The sequence below is a fragment of the Muntiacus reevesi genome, chromosome 3 (assembly GCF_963930625.1).
Source record: "Muntiacus reevesi chromosome 3, mMunRee1.1, whole genome shotgun sequence".
NCBI classification, from domain to species: domain Eukaryota; kingdom Metazoa; phylum Chordata; class Mammalia; order Artiodactyla; family Cervidae; genus Muntiacus; species Muntiacus reevesi.
In genome coordinates, this window is record NC_089251.1 from 241,928,332 (window position 1) to 241,945,072 (window position 16,741).

At 38.4% G+C, this 16,741-nt stretch overlaps 1 non-coding gene across 1 annotated transcript; it reads right to left on the reverse strand.

Annotated features, from left to right (window-relative positions):
• Window positions 1-2,601: 2,601 nt before the first annotated feature.
• Window positions 2,602-2,673, reverse strand: TRNAC-ACA (transfer RNA cysteine (anticodon ACA)). Its single transcript has one exon. It is a non-coding gene; the product is annotated as a tRNA-Cys (tRNA).
• Window positions 2,674-16,741: the final 14,068 nt, after the last annotated feature.

Below are 16,741 nucleotides of genomic sequence, written 5' to 3' on the forward strand. Positions count from 1 at the left end.
ATGGGGCACATGAGGCTCAGTAATTGTCATACATGGTGGCCCCTGTCACTGGGCCCACAGATTGATGGTCAGCTACAAGGAGATGTAGTAATATGTGCCTCTGAGGAGTCCTGTGGGCATGCTTAGCTGCAGACAATGTTCATAGCCTGTTGCTTTTGGAGCGTTCTGAAGCTATATCCTTTTTTTCATGACAGTATAAACATTCCTGAAAGTGAAAATAGGATTTAGTTGCCCAGGTGCCATGCTAATTAGCATGTTATTTTTAGAGAGCATTCGGAGCTGCAAGAGCTAAATGAGATGATCATGACCTTTGAGCTAGTATCCCCACCCTGGGGAATTATCTAAAGAAAGTAGCTTTTAAGCCTACTTGTTCAAAGATGTGTATAACTACCTTATTTGTAACAGCACACAACTGGAAACAACCCAAATGCTCAACAATTAAGAGTGGTGAGACAAAATTTGGAAATTTAATACAGTGATAAATCTCTGACAATGAAAATTATGGCTCTCTGGACTGTGTAAATATTTAGAAAGCCTGTGTACAATGATGTCATATATAAAGGAGAGCACAGAGTATTTCAAGCACAGTAGGACACAGTGTTATTGATAGTATGACAATGTGAAACCCACATGTGAGTAGTGATAACAGAAGTGGTCACCCTCTTATACCTAACGAGTGCTTTGAGTGAATGAGGGCTTAGTGTTTTTATGGCAGTTTAAGGTTTGTTTGTTTGTTTTTTAAAGCTGTTTTAAAATGCAATATTTAAAGATAATATTTATTACCGTGGTATAAGAAGCATTGAACCATCAACATGTATTAGTTTGCCCATCCATTTCCTGTGTACTTCTGACTTATACCACATGGTCAACATAAATTTGTGGCCCTGAGAAAGTTCATGCATTAAAACAATATATAATTGGCCTTATCCTGATGGCTTAGACAGTAAAGGAAGCTGTCTGCAATGCAGGAGCCCCGGATTTGATCCCTGGGTTGGGAAGATACCCTGGAGAAGGAAATGGCAACCTACTCCAGTATTCTTGCAAGGAGTTTTCCATTGACAGAGGAGCCTGGTGGGTTACCGTCCGTGGGGTCACAAAGAGTTAGACACGGCTTAAGTGACTAACACTTTCATTTTCACTCAAAAGTAAGTACTTTGTTTAAGTAGTGATTGCCATTTGGTATAAGTCAAGGTCAAAATTTCCATAGCTGAATAATAAAATAAAGGGAGAATCTGAGTCAGAGGACCAGATCTGTTAGAGGCAGAAGGGAAGGATCTGGGGGAAATGGTCATGATCACAGCAGTGCAGAACAAAGTGAAAATCACTAGCCACACAGCCTGTGATAATCAACAAAGAAGCAGATTCCAAAAAGGGCTTTGTGTACCAGGTTATCATTCCCGAGCAGCTTTTATTTTCCTTAGTCCTTATTTTCAGATTTCAGCTGATAGTGACACAGCTCTCCCAGGATAGAACTTCTCTTTGGTCATCTAGAAAGAGATCACATGCCATTCCAGTCAGGTTCTTCACTGGGTTGTAGTTAAGAAGCTATGAGAATGCAGTGTAATTTTCATTGATCGACACCACAGTGCACTGGTCTATATCATATTATTAGAAATATTTTATTTCCTATTGCTAGAGTAAATCAACTAGCTAATTGGAACAAATGCATAAAATCCTTGAATGTCATGCTTCGCTGAGCATTTAACAGAAGTGCTTGGATCTAGAATTGTCCATGTAAAGATTTCCTTATGAATTCAGGGGCCAAACTTCAGATTCCCTCTTGCTGCTGAGTTCTCATTTAGGGCGTAGCATCTGTTTTCACTGTGCTCACTGTTCATGAAGTCAGATGAGAAGATAAAAGCCCTCTGTGAAGGCTGACAAAGCTCTGTTCAGCCTCAGGGCTTCTCTACAACTGCTTTTCCAATTTCATATCAGTAAACTTTTTTCCAACTGTTCAAATCAGCAAGAACCATTGATTCATGAGTGATACACTGAAAGCAATTTCCCCTGCTCATTTCCAATCATTCCCACTAGTCAGCTTTTCTGAATCACTATAGCTATTAAATCAACACAGATGCAAATGGCAGGTCTGCCTCTTACTCTGAATTTGGATGGGCTTCGACATCATACAAGATCTGTTGAATCTAGATCATTCCTATTAGTGCAGACAAGTGGGAAGAGGATGATTTTCAGCCAGGAAGCCTAGCTGTCAGTTCCACCTTAGTTAGTTGTTCACATACAATGTTTTGGGCTCCTCATCTGCTACACAAGAGTTATACATCATTTGCCTTACAAGGAGATATAAGGTCAAATTAAATAAATATGGGGAAATGGTAATGAAGCTCTGCAGCCTTATTTGATTCTCTTTAAAGAAATGATGACTTGGTAGTTAATGTGTTCATTTTCTATGTTGGCTGCCTTCTTACTACCCTTGTTCAAGTCAGACTGATCTGGGTTTTAATCCTGACTCTGTCACTAACTTTGCAATGCTATTGTGTTTCTTAACCTCTCTGGCCTTGATTTTCTCACCAACAAAATGGGCATAATATTTTAAGGATAAAATATTATGGAGTGGGTTGCCATTTCCTTCTCCAGGAGATCTTCCCAACCCAGGGATTGAACCTGGGTCTCCTGCATTGTAGGCAGACGCTTTACCATCTGAGCCACCAGGGAAGTCTTAAGGTTAAAATGGAAGGGTGTAAATAAAGCCTTTGGTACAGTGCCTGGCACATAAGTGCTCAGTAATGATAGAGTCCAAACAATAATGATGGTGATAGTAATAATAACCTTTACTATTGAAAAGGTTTTTTTTCAAAGAAAACAGCTATTTTATTATTGGGTAATAAAACATATTATTACCACAACATCAAAAAGACCCTTTCTTGTAGTATACATTGAGGAAGGTGAATGTAATTGTAAATCCCTTTAGAGCTTTCCACCTCTGCTTCTCTGAATTCCCTGTTCCTCCTGTAATTCCCAGCTTCACCATGAATCAAGAATCACTCTGTGCCAAGTGGTTACTGTGTGGAAATTATAGACACAGATGGTATCGAATCTACACAGATACAGTCTACACAGGTGGAGACAGAAGGGTAGAGGTGGGGCCCACTTCCCTTTGCATTCCTCCTCTACTTTCTATACAGCCACCACCATGCAAGGATGGACAAGTGGTTCAGACCTCTCTGGAGTTAGCAGTAGCTAAAGAGAATTCCGAAAGAGGTGGGGATTTCTTTTTAACTCTATACTTCATCAGACTATCACCTAGTACAATAAACCACTAGAAGAAGTCAGCCCTTTCAGGGGTATCCCCTTTAAGCCACGCTCAGTCCCAGGCTTGCTCCCTGGCGCTCAGGTTTGACTCCTTTTGCACATCTGCTAAGACCGTTTTAACCTACCAATTGGGAAATCTAATTCTACTCAGTGAGTTGGTCTCAGCTGAGATTTTAGCACCTTTTTTCCCTGAAAGAATATTTCTCCTAAGCTGATATGTTCAGTCTAGACTAACATCCACTTGGAGTCAACTAGGGCAATGGGAGTGAGCTTGAATGTCTCTGCCCACTGGTAGGAGGCCAGGATGAGCACTGTGAGTCTGATTCCATCTAAGATGTCTACACTTGGATAAGCTATGGGCAAGCTTTCCTTTCTTTATGTCTTTTTTAATTGTTATTAGAATATAGTTGCTTTACAGTTGTGTTAGTTTCTACTGCACAGCTAAATGAATAAACTATCCATATACATATATCCTCTCTATTTTTGAATTGTTCTTCTTATGTAGGTCACCACAGAGCTCTGAGTTCCCTGAGCTATACAGTGGGTTCTCATTAGTGATCTACTTTATACATAGTGTCAATAGTATATATATGTCAATCCCAGTCTCCCAATGTATCCCACCTCCCTTCTTCCCCCTTGAATCTTTCCTATCCTTAAATCTCTAACAGATCACTGTTGAACCACCCATCCCTACCCCCCATTCCCATCGCTCCCTGACCCATACAACCACACACTTCTCAAGGACAACTTTAAAGGCAAGGATTTAAAACTGATACAGAGGAGGAAAAGTATATCTCCATTAGAAAGACCTCATCTCTCTCATCCCCTCCCCAGAATGGGGTCGGTGTCCACATTCTTGAGCAAAACCTGGTTAGCTCCCTCCATCAGCCTTGTGTTCTTCCTTTTCCTGTCAGATTGTGCAAATCCTTACTCTATCAGGAGATATTTAAAATAGCAGTTTTTCTACTTTTTAATGACTGCTCCCTTAATTACAAAAATGCCTAGCCAGAGCTTTGAGATTACCATTTCTATTGACCTAACTAAATTCTTAAGTAAAGTGCCCCCCCTTTTTCCTAGCTACATTATTTTTTTCTACTTGCCCCTTTGTGTAAATGTAGCATGAATGCAAAGATCTCCACTTTAGATTGTTCGCTGGAACTGTGTCAGGAGATGAATACAAATTCTTGTTTATCCACCAAACACTTGCATAACACTTCCTATGTGCCAGGCAGTGTTCTAAGTGTGTTTTACAAACATTAACACATTAAATCCTCTTGACAATTCTATAGATAGGCATTACTATCACCCCCACTTACACTTGGGGAAATGAAAACTCAAAGAGGTTAAGCAACTCTATCAAGGGTACACAGCCAGTGAGTAGTAGGATTCACCCCTGGGTGACCTTCCTCTGGGGACCAAGTTTTAACCTGTAGGCTTTTCCAGGTCAAAATTAGGCAGATGCCAAAATCAGAGAGGTCTTCTAAATTTGAAATCTGGTTTCAGTATATACTGACTTCTGCTTGAACTGGGACTACTTGAGTAGTCTCTGAAGAATGGTCATGAGGAATTTTTGCTGTAGAATTTTATTCCTTGGTTCACTTTGCTGTCAATATGATCATTTGATCAGTCCTTTAATATAAAGCACATATGCCCAGAAGGTCATGTAATAAATCCATTTCACACATTTTGTGGAGAAAGCCATAAATTATCTCCACACGAAGTGAGCATGGATCAAGGCTGCCTTATTTCTGTGAATAATATGATATATCCTAAGCCAAATTTGTATTTTTCCTTGTGAATGGGGATAAAAATCACATTGTTTTGACCTTTGGATCACTGGATCTTATACACGCATTAACTACTTCTTTATGTATTGATGTATTGAACATTTCATACTTAGATCATTATTTAAAGCAATTTTTTTACTTCTGGCAGAGTGTTTATCAAGAACTCCTGAATGATTTTCCCAAAAAAAATGCAAATAAAAAATAATAATAATTTATTCTAATCTCATTTATGGGATCCTAGTGATTATGACATTGATCTCCCCCATATCATGACATAGGCATTATTAGTTCAAGGCAAAGATAGAAGAGATGCTATATGCATTTCTCAGGCTGAAAGTTAAGCTTTATACTCCTTTCCTGATTTGGAACCAGTCTGTTGCTCCATGTCCAGTTCTAACTGCTGCTTCCTGACCTAATACAGATTTCTCAGGAGGCAGGTCAGGTAGTCTGGTATTCCCATATCTTTAAGAATTTTCCACAATTTGATAAGATCCACAGTCAAATTCTTTGGCATAGTCAATAAAGCAAAAGTAGATGTTTTTCTGGAACTCTCTTGCTTTTTCAGTGATCCAACGGATGTTAGCATTTGATCCCTGGTTTCTCTGCCTTTTCTAAAACCAACTTGAACATCTGGAAGTTCACATTTCATGTACTGTTGAAGCCTGACTTGGAGAATTTTGATCATTATGTTGCTAGTGTGTGAGATGGGTACAATTGTGTAGTAGTTTGAGCATTCTTTGGCCTTGCCTTTCTTTGGGATTGGAATGAAAACTGACCTTTTCCAGTCCTGTGGCCACTGCTGAGTTTTCCAAATTTACTGGCATATTGAGTGCAACAGTTTCACAGCATCATCTTTCAGGATTTGAAATAGCTCAACTGGAATTCCATCACCTCCACTAACTTTGTTCATAGTGATGCTTTCTAAGGCCCACTTGACTTCACATCCCATGATGTCTGGCTCTAGGTGAGTGATCACACCATTGTGATTATCTGGGTCGTGAAGAGCATTTTTGTACAGTTCTTCTGTGTTTTCTTGCCACCTCTTCTTAATATCTTCTGTTTCTGTTAGGTCCATACCATTTCTGTCCTTTATCAAACCCATCTTTGCATGGAATGTTCCCTTGGTATCTCTAATTTCCTTGAAGTGATCTCTAGTCTTTCCCATTCTGTTCTTTTCCTCTGTTTGTTTGCATTGATCGCTGATGAAGGCTGTCTTATCTCTCCTTGCTATTCTTTGGAACTCTCTCTGCATCCAAATGGGAATATCTTTCCTTTTCTCCTTTGTTTTTCACTTCTCTTCTTTTCACAGCTATTTGTAAGACCTCCTCAGACAACCATTTTGCCTTTCTGCATTTCTTTTCCATGGGGATGGTCTTTATCTCTGTCTCCTGTACATTGTCACGAACTTCTGTCCATAGTTCATCAGGCACTCTGTCTATCAGATCTAGTCCCTTAAATCTATTTCTCACTTCCACTGTATAATGCTAAGGGATTTGATTTAGGTCATACCTGAATGGTCTAGTGGTTTTCCCTACTTTCTTCAATTTCAGTCTGAATTTGGCAATAAGGAGTACATGATCTAAGCCACAGTCAGCTCCTGGTCTTGTTTTTGCTGATGTATAGAGCTTCTCCATCTTTGGCTGCAAAGAATAAAACCAATCTGATTTTGGTGTTGACCATCTGGTGATGTCCATGTTTAGTCTTCTCTTGTGTTGTTGGAAGAGTGTGTTTGCTATGACCAGTGTGTTCTCTTGGCAAAACTCTATTAGCCTTTGCCCTGCTTCATTCCGTACTGCAAGGCCTAATTTGCCTGTTACTCCAGGTGTTTCTTAACTTCCTACTTTTGCATTCCAGTCCCCTATAATGAAAAGGACATCTTTTTTGGGTGTTAGTTCTAAAACATCTTGTAGGTCTTCATGGAACCGTTCAGCTTCTTCAGTGTTACTGATTGGGGCATACACTTGGTTTACCATGGTTATGAATGGTTTGCCTTGGAAACGAACAGAGATCATTCTGTCGTTTTTGAGATTGCATCCAAGTACTGCATTTCAGACACTTGTTGACCACGATGGCTATTCCATTTCTTCTAAGGGATTCCTGCCCACAGTAGTAGATATAATGGTCATCTGAATCAAATTCACTCATTCCAGTCCATTTTAGTTTGCTGTTCCTAGAATGTCAACATTCACTCTTGCCATCTCCTATTTGACCACTTCCAATATGCCTTGATTCACGGACCTAACATTCCAGGTTCCTATGCAATATTGCTCTTTACAGCATCGGACCTTGCTTCTATCACCAGTCACATCCACAAATGGGTATTGTTTTTGCTTTGGCTCCATCCCTTCATTCTCTCTGGAGTTATTTCTCCACTGATCTCCAGTAGCATATTGGGCACCTACTCACCTGGGGAGTTCCTCTTTCGGTATCCTATCATTTTGCCTTTTCATACTGTTCCTGGGGTTCTCAAGGCAAGAATACTGAAATGGTTTGCCATTCCCTTCTCCAGAGGACCACATTCTGTCAGACCGCTCCACCATGACCCGTCCATCTTGGGTGGCCCCACACAGCATGGCTTAGTTTCATTGAGTTAGACAAGACTGTGGTCCTGTGATCAGATTGGCTAGTTTTCTGTGATTATGGTTTCATTGTGGCTGCCCTTTGATGCCCTCTCACAACACCTACTGTCTTACTTGGGTTTAAACCAAATGTGCCTGCAGAACCCAATCACTGACAGAGGAAATGAGGCCGCCATGGAGCAGCTTAGATCAGTGACTCATTTGAAGCTAGAATCTGCCTTTCTAGCTTCTAGTATGTGAAGGATACAGAAGGGAGCAAAATCCTTTTACTAAGGAGAAGTCCAAAAAGAATGGGGACTAGGTAGGAACTAGCCTTTGTCTACTGCTGAGTAGATGATTAGTTTGGCTTTTCTTCCAATCTAGTTGTAGAGATAAGATGTGTAGGGAAAAGATAAACTATAAAAGTAAGGTGGCAAGTAAAATTCCCTGGTGTAAATAATCTAAATGATTGATGTTTTGGAGACTCCAGGGATAAAGCCAACATCCTCTATCATTTATTTTTAGAAATGAAGAATTAAACTCCCAACCTGATGTTTGACCTGCATGGCATCTAGTTAACAGACATCTAAATGATGGATATTCATTCATCTTTTTTTTTCAAATGTTACTACTTTATAGGCTACAAACTATCTCTGTGTCTCTCTCAATTCCTTGAATTTCTTTCCTCTGTTAAGTACACTTTCTTTACTCTCATCCCACTAGGGAAAAGATGAAGAAATCAGCCTTAGACTTTACCTCTGAGCTGATTCCCTTTTTACTTCAGAACCAGCCTGTTTTTCAAGTGAGATTTTCCCCAAATTTGAAAATTCTCCACCGTAGATACTTCAGTAGGAAGATGGAGCCTCAGTGGCCGTGTTATGCAGTTTTTGCTGCATCAAGTGCCCGTCCTCTGAGTCCTGCTCATATCCTGGAGGTCTGTCTCTAACTGCTGAGGAATATTTCTAATCTTCCTGAAACAGAAATTTGTTCTCCTGTTACTCATCCATCTCAATTATTTTTTTCAGCTCTATCATCACTGAATAAACTAAAACTTTGCAGTGAGCCTAATGAATGTATGTCTTATTCAGATAAATCTGGTTGAATTTGATGTTTTTAATAAATAAACACACATGCTAGAATATAATGCCTTAGTTAATAAAGTTAAAACTTTTTTTTCTGTTGATTTACCATTGCGTTAAAAAAAAAACCTAGTAGGAGTACCAGCTCCTTTGTTATACCTTGTGTGACATTAACCAGAGCATTTAATAAACTATATGTTGCAAATTTTCTCATTTAGCAGGCACCCAGTTTAACTGGCAGTTTAAGATTTTGAGCTTCTGTAAATAAGCCAACAGAAAAGAATAAATAAGCAAAAAGTTTTTCTTGTGTAGCAGTTAGTTTCCTCAACCTTGAAGTTTATCCATGAGGCACTTAGGAAGGCCCCTTTGATATAACAGAAAGGTCAACTTCATTGCCACTGTTTTTCTAACATGCTATTTGTTGGACAAATCCTTTTTATTTCCCTCTTTTTAAAAGTTTAAGAGGGAACTCACTAATGTGATCAACTGTGGGCTTTCATCCTGGCCACCCAGTTCCACAAAGTCAAAATGATCAAAGACTCTGCTGTTTCACACCTTGCTTTCATCTCATAGTTTCCATGGAAGATGGAAGTTAAACAGTCTCTCAGAGCTCCAATTACAAATATCAAGATAAAGAGGAGATGACTTTCCTTTTCCACCTTTGAAATTATCTATGGATTAATGTAAAATAGATTTCAGAGCCTCAAGTACTTGCTTGCTCTCTGATTGCAAACAATGGGTTCTGAACAAGAACAAATAAATGTGGGAAGTGGAAGGGTAACCCGGTTAAGAGGCAGGCTCAGTGATCATGTTTCCACCATCAAACTCAGTTCTCCTTCGTTTTTCTGTGTATTTGGGTTGAAATTCTACTGGCAAACTGTAATTTGCATTTTCCTAAGAACCTGTGTAGCAGATAGATAGTAAAGAAAATTAAAAGATTATTCAAAGAGATCCAAAATTATTAGGAAAGAAAGAAAGAGTTTGATATTATAGTGCTATAGAACAGAAATAAGAAGAAAAAAGCAATGCTCCCTTTTGAAATTTTTAGTTAGGCTGGGGAGGGAGTCTTTGAAGAACTCCGTTTCGCATGTGCATTGCTTTCCTTTTGTCCTTCTTAGTCATTTTGCTTTTGTTTTTTTGCTTTTTTTTTTTTTATTTTGCTTTTTAAGGCTCCATTGACCATTTATTTGCCTGAATTGACTGAAATAATTACTTATGTCCATCTTAAAAATAACTCCCCCATAAAAGCACTTTTTTCTGTGTTCTGTGTTAATATTTGGGATGTTTATTCAGGTCTTAGAATCAGTCTATGTTATGTCTCTGGAGAATCCTGATTTCTGTCAGCTCATTTCTGTCTTCAGATGGAAGGTCTTCTACATCCTGTACAAAGATCCAGGCTGGCTTGTTCTCTAATCGTTCACAGTAAAACTAACAATCCTCACACTGGTTGCTTTAAATTTCAACACTTATAGACCATCCATCTACCATGAAGCAGCATTATAGGAAGCCAGCTCTCCAAGGTTTTTTCCAAAGAATTAACCTTGACATGTTGGCGATGCAGATATTTCCATGCCAGATGAAAGTGTGCTCTGGGGAAAAATGGAGGCAATTGACCTATCCATGTATTCATATCCTAAGCCATGTGTTTGTATCATAATGATCCGCTTCCTTCTGGAACTGCCATCACTAAATTTGTTTTAATATTTGTCCTTGGATTTTATTGGACTAGTTGGTTGAAATATGCTTCAGTATTTGGATAGTGGCCATTTTATAATTTAATCATCTCTCTCCATGTAAAACCTATTCTAGAGTTTAATATCAAAATAACTTGATCTCCCCTGAAAAATTGGCATGATTATTCTTGCCATTATTTAAATTATGTAACTAACTTGTCACATTTGTCATCTTTGCACTGTCTGCCAGGAAGCTCAAATGCAAATCTAAATAAGCCTCCAACTATTAATAACAGTAACTATTATGGTTAACTTATCTGATTACTTATAACATGGATCTATTCTTCTATTTTGTTTATATTTGTCTTATGATTGTATCTTTTCCTTTATACCCCTAAAACCTTTGCTGGAAAGTGATGATATTTAAGTAAATTCAACAATTAAAATAGCTTTCAAAAAATAATTTATTTTAAAATACATGAAGGGTCTTATAAGAAATTATGATCAGATTTTTTTTTTTTTTGGTAACCAGATATTTTATCTTTGTATTGAGAACATGTGAAACAGAAGAACCTTATGGATTATGCCAAACATTAAGCAGAAATTAGTAAAAATAAAGTTTTTTCTCTAGTGAGCATGGTTGATAAAGGAGTTGAAGGAGCATTTTCAAGAGGCCATGGGATAGGATAATCTTGACAATTTTTTTACATCACCTTAAATATGCCAGCATTATAAAATTGATTTATGGTTAGAGTGTCTATATTTCTGACTCCCTTATTTGCAATTGGCTTCTTGAGAATATGACCCATGACTTAGTTGTTCCTAGTACATAATACGATACCTGACTCCTAGTAATGAAGTGAAGTCGCTCAGTCGTGTCCTGCTCTTTGCAACCCCATACAGCCCATGAAATTCTCCAGGCCAGAACACTGGAGTGGGTAGCCTTTCCCTTCTCCAGGGGATCTTCCCAACCCAGGGAGTGAACCCAGGTCTCTCACATTGCAGGTGTATTCTAACCAGCTGAGCAACCAGGGAAGCCCAACTCATAGTAAGGCTTCAACAAATATTTTTTGAATGCCACATGAGTTTTTATCTATTTACAGGCACTCTTATGTAAAGAAACATTTCAAAGGGCTTTCCAGTTCTATGACTTCAATGAATGCACTCTCATTTACCTTGCCATGGATATCATTTCCCTAATATGGCACTTGATGCAGCCTCTTGATTCTGTAATAATTTTCACTGTGAATGAAACATCCTAGCATTTGTCTCACTGATGATGAAATGTATCAAAACTCTCAAAAGCAGACCATCATTCGCAGCAACAAAGGAAAATTGCCAAATATATTGGGAAGATTTCTTTTTAATTTACTAACTTTTGCTGAAAGTGATTATCTAGCAAATGTAAAGAGAGAGTTTGAACAACTGTTTCCATCCACATCATTAAACCCAATTTTAAGTTTGGAGAAGTCTCGCTTTGTAGAACACTCGAAATGACTCTTTATGGCTCTATTCCCTGTGCCTGGTTCCTGCTCTTGTCAAACTATGAAGAGATTGTAATCTCTTTAAGAATTGAGGGGTGGAGTTTAAAGCAAATGTTAAAGGGCAATTTAATTACCTTATGAAATCTAAAATGTGTACGAGACCCACAGACAGAGGCTCTTAGTTTTAATACAATTTCTGTTTGACTTCGGTGAAAGTTCTGTTAATGCATTATGTGTATACCCATGGTGTGCATGCACAGTTTCTTGTCCTAGAACATACGTTTCACCAGAACAGAGATTTTCATCTGTTTTATGCACTAATGTGTTTTCAAGTGCCTAGAATAGTGTTAGTCATATCCAACTCTTTGCAACCCCATGGACTATTTTCTGCCGTGCTCCTCTAACCATAGAATTCTCCAGGCAGGAATACTGGAGGGTGGCCATTCCCTTTTCCAGGGGATCTTCCCAACCCAGGGATTGAACCCACATTTCCTGCATTGCAGGTGGATTCTTTACCATCTAATCCACCAGGGAAGCCCATAGGCTCAATACAAATCTTTTCTCATTAGACATTTGTTGAATGAAGAGAAGAAGTTCATGATGAGGGAATGATATCATTTCATGATTAACTCTGTTTCCATCCTGTTGAATTTTTTCCCATTATTTTATTTCATGGACATAAAATCATTGAGACAGGAAGTCCAGAAGGAAAAGCATAGGGCATTAAAGCAGTTTCGAGGGTGGTCGGTGCTAAGCATTCTTGTTTGATGCCTTTTAAAATTTGGAACCTCAAGATTATTTATTCCCATGATCAAACAACCTCTGGAGTATTTTCTTACCATTACATCAGAGGCTTAGGAAGGGGAAAAAGCTACTTATACCTTCCTTCCCCATGACTCATTATCACTACACCTTATTCACAACCCTCCTGCTAAGTCCTCCTCCACAACACAGTAAAACATAACGATATGTTTATATAAGTTCCAAACTAAAATGCAAGAAGTAAATACACTAAAAATATTATCAGCAACTTAGCTTCCCTACCTAACCATAGATCTTTGAGACTTTGGAATTATTCCTTAGTATTAAAATATTTTCTGGAAACAACTCAGCCTCACACTGTATTTAAGCTTATTTTTTCACCCTCAAAAAAGAGAAGTTTATGTTGAAGGAGTCTGTTGACCTTGTCTTTGTGCTTGAGGGTGGGCAGTTCTGTGAAGGAGACCTGATCTTGACAAGTCCTTCTAGGCCAGGAAGAGCTTAGATGCACAGCTTTTATGCCCTAAACTAGCTAGCGGCCCTTAGCTCATTTAGCTTTGAGAGATGGAGTCTAGAGAAAGCCTTTGTGTAAAGGAAGTTATGTTCTGGGCCTAAATTTAGAAACCATACATGAAAACCTATTGCAGAAGAGCCACTCACTGAATATATTCATCAAGGGTTGTTTCTATGTGACAAAAATCCATCAAGGAGAAAAAAGGTGAAACAGCCAGTTAACCATATGAACAGTGAGTTTATGCACTGGATACTTGACAAAGACTGGAAAAAATGCACAACCTGAAAGTTGAGAATTATGTTTTATTTGAGGACCTTACTAAGGACTGTAGCCTGGGATCCAGCTTCTCAGATAGCTCTGAGGGACTGTTCTGAAGAGACTAGGAAGGAGCCAAGATTTATAGGAACTTTCTGGGGGGCGGGGGGGGAAGTTGAAGATCAAAAGATTTGGCTAATTAAAGAAAAAACAAATATCTCAAGTTAATGAATTTAGTGATTTTCTATGTATGGAAAAATATAAGAGCTTGGGCTTAATTAAAGTATTCTTTCGATATGCACCTTAACTATCTAGGGCCAATATCTGGCTTAACCCCCTCCTGTGTTCTCAACAAGGTGCACCATCGGGGGTGGCCGCAATAGCTGTGGGTTTGATGCCCACAGCGTCCTTTGTTCACTGAAGTGACAGGCGGCATTCTTGGTCCACACATGCTTGGCTAGATTATATAGTCAAAGTCTGATCTGAATATATATGGAGGGGTGTGGGTGTGTGGGGGTGGGGAGAGAGAGAATTGAAAAGTAAAGTAATAAAACCTAAAGTAATAAAACATACACCGTGTATGTATATACACGGTGCTGGTGGTTTAGTTGCTAAGTCGGGTCTGACTGCGACCCCCTGGTCTGTAGCCCACCAGGCTCCTCTGTCCATGGGATTTTTCCAGGCAGGAATAATTTCCTTCTTCTATATATATAGTATATATAGTATGTGTTTATGTGTGTGTGTGTGTGTGTGTGTGTGTGTGTGTGTGTGTGTGAAAACAAAGCCGGTTAGTATATATTGGTCCTAAATTTTTAAAAAAATCAATCAACATCACCCCATTTTGTTTTCTTCCCATTGAATGAATAAGGAAAATCTATGTAGATATGACAGATAGAAATGAAAATGTGAGTATACTTAAAATATCAAGGTTTAATTTATACATAAAATAAAAGCCAAATCTTTTATTTGTAGTGTTTTATCCACTTCACATATGCATTGCTAAAATTGAACTAAATTCCTTAGGGAAAAAATAGAGTGCATCTGCTTTCCATGAAATCTCCCTAAAGGATATAAATGTTTTTATTTGCTACAATGAGCTACCTGAATGTCATGCCATAATACAACATGACATTACTTAACTTGGGGTAATTTAGCATGGCAGTATTTTTTTAGACAGAATTGAAAATATTTTAGATTAACTTACCATATTAGCAAGCGTTGCATGGAATTTGCCACAGCTTTTTGAATCTAAACGCATTAAGTGTCGCATGATTTGCATGCATCCCTAACACTGAATACCAGCTCTCGTAGAGTTATTACAGGCAGAAGTCACCATGGATCAGGCAGCTATAATCTCCTCCTGGTGTAGGACAGACTAGGATTTCACACATGCTCCCTGGAGTGTGCCAGCACATGTTTGGTCGGAGGAGGCGAGACTCGATCTTTCTCCCTGGGTGGGAATATACTGTAGTCTTGTGGCCCCCAAACACATGGACATGGTGATATGGAGCTTGCTTGCAGTCTTCCCTGGGAGCTCTTAGACTTCACATAAAGCCTGCAGCCCAGGGCCCAGCATGTGGTAGAGATGTTTGTCCACTTGGGAGCAGCCTCCAGAGTTACAGGGAATGAGAAGCAGTTCTCTGTTCCTAATCCAAGCCTAGTGCAAGAGAATGGGTGTGCAGGGGACGGAGCCAGCACCTCACTGGTCTTCAGAGACTGTTGATCTCATTTTATGTGGTTGCTTTCCTTTTAATTACTTTCGTGTTTGTTTTAAATTTATTATATTTTTTGTTGAAGTATAGTTGATTTACAATGTTGAATTAATTTTCTGCTCTACAGCAAAGTGATTCAATTATATCTTTTAATTATTTTTAAAAATATAGAAGGAAGGCTTGAATTTATGGTTGTTGTAAACAATTTGAACAGTATAGATGCATTGAGAATAAAAATAGGGACCTTTGCACCAGCTGCTCACAAGCTCACTCCTTTTCCCAGTGGCAATGGCTGTTAATTGTTTTCTGAATGTTTTATTTTGAGGCTAGATTCAAATATTTAGACTTAATGTAACCAAATGGCTTAGTGATTCTTATAATATGACTCATATATAATTGAAAATCCATTGTATCTTATCATATCACCATTACTGTATGTCTCTAGTAAGTCCTTATTTTAAGTATTTTTATCAATAACTCTTGAAATACATTATCTCAGCACATCTACTCCAGAAGAACTCCTTCTTAACATTTAAAATGTTGCAGTTGCCTATAGGTAATTGCTATGTTTTTATTCCATGGAATTAAAAAATAGTAATAACAAAAATTTACAATGAAGTTGACAACACTTTAAAATGAATTAGCATTTTTCTTATGAAAGCGTATGTGCACATTTGAAAAAATAATAGTGCCTACATGTACAGGACATTATTTTTTAGACTGTAAATGATCACAGATGGATTTTCAGATCAGATCACTTGAGGAAATTAGCTCATCATTGCTGACCACATCCACCCACCCCCCGACATACACATAGAGACACATACACCCAGAGACACACATTCATCCCAGGTTGGGAAATACCAGTATTAAACTATAGAAACTTTTCATCAAGCAGGGAAGTTCACTTAAAATGTATCCTTAAAAAATCTCAGGGAAGCAGTTCTGCTCTAAGTGGGTCATTGTTTAATTTTTAGATATTTATATGTTTTGAAGAGCAAGTAGGCTTTCTATCCCAAAATAGCTCAATTATGTTTTGATTGCAACATCTGATTTTTTCCAGAGATCTTGGATCTCAGATACTGTAATCATTTATACATAAGTTGATAATTGCTTTACAAAAATAAAAACTGTTGCTGTGGTGGTGGTATAGTGTGGGCATGTGTGGTGTCTTCTCTCATCCTAGAGATTTCACTGTGTACTTAGCTCTGTTGACTGGTAAAATACGCTGTTTGATTCTGCATGATTCCAGATATCTTCAGTTTTCCAGGTAACAAAGAAGAGGAAATGAGCTGGAGTCTGTGGACCTGGCAGGGTCTTGTCTAGGGGTGGAGAATGGAGTGAAGTCTCGAGGCAGCTCACCCATCTCCTTGACCTTGAGCAGATGTCTTTTGCTCTGCATACTTGGCTTCATTGACTTCCTGAGCAAAGACCTTGGAAATGAAATAACATTCAGTCCATTTATCCAAAACTCCCCCAAGGGATACATTTAAAAAATAATAATAATAAAGTATTCTCTGTGTGACCCATTTCCACTCTCATTCCGTCACATGCATCACAGTTCCATGGAGAAGTAAGCTGTTATAGGTATGCATTTAGCCTTGATGAAAGAGTTGTATTTTACTTTAATGGAGGCATATTTCACAGATC